The sequence below is a fragment of the Theobroma cacao genome, chromosome 6, assembly GCF_053813885.1.
Source record: "Theobroma cacao isolate CCN51 chromosome 6, ASM5381388v1, whole genome shotgun sequence".
Taxonomy (NCBI): Eukaryota; Viridiplantae; Streptophyta; class Magnoliopsida; order Malvales; family Malvaceae; genus Theobroma; species Theobroma cacao.
In genome coordinates this window covers 21586021-21590201 of record NC_142644.1, presented here as the reverse complement: position 1 = coordinate 21590201, position 4181 = coordinate 21586021, and the positions used below count along the sequence as shown (strand labels likewise).

Genomic DNA, 4181 nt, shown 5'->3' with positions numbered 1-4181 from the left:
CTAAGCACTAAATTATTCTAGGACCTATATATAGAGCTTTATTTTCCTTCTCCTAGTACACCTTTCTTCCACATTTGAATTTTTCTTTCATTCAATACTTTTTTTTTCACAATTTCACAATTTCACACCCCCAAACTTATTTTGTTTGTATTGTAAGTAGTGGGGTTATTTTGCATATTTTGAACTTCTTTTTTTCACAACAACATCACCTTTCCATCTTTTTCAACATTTAGCTCAATTTATATTTCCCAAAATAATATACATGGTTAGGAGTGAGGGTTGCAAAATTGGAAAATTAATTTTAAAGCTAGGCTCAATATTATGTAGTTAAACAAAGAAAAGGGAAATTAGGCTCAAAAAGGGTATACTAGGGATAAAAATTTAACAAAGTTGGCTTTTTAGGCTCAGACGGTCCAAAGATGGCCTAGATCATCTCCATAACTAAGTATTGCCTAAGATTTCGCCTCTAGAGAAAATCAAGCAAATTCTAGAATTCATTACATAATATAAAATTTACATCAATATAAACCTTCTCTAAATATTCATAATAATTCAAAGTAAAAGATTTAGTGCTCAAAATTGTGGAAATCACATCCTAACAATGATACTTAACAAAAAAATTTAGTATGAATCCAAACAAAAACCTTATTCACCAAAGGCTAAAAATTCAAGACAACTAGTTATCATCATTGGATAAAAAAAAATCATTGAAAAAATTGGCACAACTTTACTCTAGATTCCTAAAATTCAAACAAAAATTAAATTCTTTTACCAACTAATCCTAAACTATTTATAAATCTAGATAAACATGCACATAAAATTAAATTTAAAGCTTCCACAAAATATTCACCATCAGAAAAATAAATTCATCCCCTAAACTTAAAGTAAACATTGTCCTGAATGTTATAAAAAATAAAGGAAAAGTAAAGAATATTCCCCTGATGATTGGATGAATTTTTGAGAAGCTCTAATCCTCTTCTTTATTGTTATCATCTTCATTGCCACTTGGAGGAATTTTTTTTTACTACAAAAAAATAATTAATTAATTAATTAATGTAGAGAAATAAAATAAATAATAAAAATAACTGAAAAGAAAATAAATAAAGGAAAAGTTTTTGTTGGGTAATGGGTAAATGGGTTAGTAGGTAAGTGGGTAAAGGGGTAAATGGGTAAATGGGTAATGGGTAGTCCAAATGAATAAAAAAATGGGATTTGGGTTGGGTTAGTGGGCTGCCTAATGTTGGCAGCCCAATTGAGGGTGGTGGGTAGTGGGTTGCCTCTTCAAGGGGGATTGTGGCCTACCCCATGTGGTAACCACGACCCATGTCCAAATGGCCCCCTTTTCTTTTTTTTTTTTTTTAAAGAGTCGCGGCTACGAGCTTGGTGAGCCGAGGCTCACGTTGATTACACCTCGTAAAGCCGCGGCTTCCCATAGTGGGAGCCATGGCTGACCACTTTTTTTTTTAATTTTTTTTGAAATATTTTTTTTAATATGAAATTTTTTTTTGAATTTTTTTGAAATATATATTTTTCTTGAAATTTTTTTTAAATTTAAAAAAAATTTGAATTTTTTTTACATAAACCTGCACAAATAAAAGAGAATGTTAATAATTTAATAATTAAATAAATAAAAATAAAAGAAAGTAAGTTAGAGTGCTTGGGTTGCCTCCCAAGAAGTGCATCTTTATAGTCACTAGCTTGACTATGGTACCCCCTTCTACACTACTTTATACGGCTCGAGATTTTCTTTATTAACCTTGACTACTCCGGTAAGTCCACTATAAATCTTGATAACATCATAAGGATGAATTTTTTTTACCTTAAACTTGTTCCCCCAATATGGTCTAAGATTCCATGGCAAAAGATAGAGTTGTGAATCAAAAAGTACTACTCGCTGTCCAACCACAAAATCAAGATAGCTAGAAAGTGGTGGTGGTTTTGTTTCAAGAATTGGCACCTGCTCTGTTGAAGGTGGTGGAATAGGCTTACCTTTACCCTCATTAACTAAATCCACTTTATAGCAACTATCTGTATAGGGATACTGAGTTGCATTAAACAAATTAAATACCACTTTCTCCTCTCCAACTCTAAAAGTTATTTTGTCATTCTTCACATCAATAAGTGCTCCAACTGTAGCTAAGAATGGTCTTCCCAAAATAAGAGTAATTTCAACATCATCTTCAATCTTGAGCACAATGAAGTCTACCGAAATGTATAAATGCCTAACTTTAAGCAAAACATCCTCTATAATCCCAACTGGGTGCCTGATTGTTATGTCTGCTAATTGCAAGGTAACTGTAGTAGGTTCTATCTCTTGAAATCCAAGTTTCCTGGCAATAGATAAAGGCATTATTGAAACACAAGCACCTAAAACACATAAAGCTTTAGAAATTTTAAAACTACCAATAGTGCATGGAATAGAAAAACCCCCTGGATCTTTAAGCTTTGGTGAAAGCTTATTCTAGATTATAGCACTGCATTCTTCAGTAAGTGTAACTATCTCAAACTCTTCCAATTTCCTTTTTTTGGTCAAGATGTCTTTCAAGAATTTAAGATAACTTGGCATTTGTTCTAAAGCTTCAACAAAAGGAATATTAATATGCAGTTTTTTAAATATCTCAAGAAACCTTTGGAATTGTTTGTCAAGTTTTTGCTTTTGAAAACGTTAAGGAAAAGGTGGTGGCGATGTGGGGGCAGATTGTGATTTTTCTTTTGAAATTTTAGTAATTTTTCAACCACAATATCTTGTTCAGCATCTTTTTCAATTTCTTTCTCATCAGATTGAATTGAAATTTCTGAATTTAATTCCTTACTACTTACCTTTTCACTTACCTCTTTTCCGTTGCGGAGAGTGATTGCCATACAATGTTCCTTACCTTCTATTCTTGGTTTGGGTTCAGTATCACTAGGTAAGGTACCTTGAGGTCCAGTATTTAAAGCACTGGCAAGTTGGCCCATTTGTCTCTCAAGATTTCTAATTGAAGCTGTTTAATTTTGAATGGAGGCATCAGTCTTTGTCATGAATGCATCAGTCTTTGTCATGAATTGCATGAACATATCCTCCATTGAAGGCTTTTTCTCTGGCATAGGGTCTCTAGATGGAAATCTAGGAGGAAAGTTTGACTTAGCCGCTGATGAAGACCCTTGGTTGTTATTCCATGAAAAATTAGGATGATTCCTCCAACCAAGATTATAAGTGTTGGAATAGGGATTGTTCTATTGCCTATTTTCAACAAATTGACAAGACTCAGAATAGATGGGACAATTTTCATTGGAATGTCCTTCCCCACAAAATTCACATGTCATAAAGGAGTTCTGAACAACATTAACACTCAGTTTGTTTATTTTCTTTGTGAGAGAGGCCAATTGTGTAGAAATAGTATTCAACACATCTAATTCATGAATTGCAGCAATTTTTCTTGTACCCAATCTTTTAAATGGCCATTGATAATTATTAGAGGCTATCTATTCGAGCAAATCATAAGCCTCATCAATGGATTTACTCATAAGTGCACCTCTAGCAGCGGCATCAATAGTAGTTCTAAAAGGTCTCAGCAAACCATTATAAAAAGTCTGAACTTGCAGCCACTTAGGTAATCCATGGTGAGGACATCTTCTCATCAAATCCTTATACCTCTCCCAAGCCTCATATAGTGATTCAGAATCAAATTGCATGAAAGAAGTAATATCATTCCGCATCATTGCTGACTTTGCAAGTGGGAAGAACTTTGCTAAGAAATTTTGAGCCAAATCATCCCAAGTATTAATGGAACCAGCAAGAAGTGAATTTAACCAACTCTTTGCTTTATTTCTCAATGAAAAAGGGAAAAGCCTCAATCTTATGGCATCATCAGTAACACCATTAGCCTTGAATGTATCACAGATTTCCAGGAAATTTACAATATGAGTATTTGGATCATCATTAGGTAAACCCCCAAACTGAGCAGTAGTCTGAATCATCTGAATGATTAATGGTTTAATTTCAAAATTGTTGGCTTGAATAGGAGGTCTTCGGATACTAGAGTGGAGATTTTGTAGTTGTGGGACTGCATAATCCCTCAAAGGCTTAGTCTCTTCCTCTTGTTGATCAGCCATTATTTTACTTAGAGCAGAAATTTTTTTATTTTTCCTCCGAAGCCTATGAAAAGTTTTTCTGATTTTTGTATCAAAAGGAACAATTT

The 4181-nt window shown here is 33.3% G+C and overlaps 1 non-coding gene across 1 annotated transcript; it reads left to right on the top strand.

The window, feature by feature from the left end:
- Positions 1–3595: 3595 nt before the first annotated feature.
- LOC148762157 (small nucleolar RNA R71) lies at positions 3596–3702 on the top strand. Its single transcript, XR_016027296.1, has one exon. It is a non-coding gene; the product is annotated as a small nucleolar RNA R71 (small nucleolar RNA).
- Positions 3703–4181: the final 479 nt, after the last annotated feature.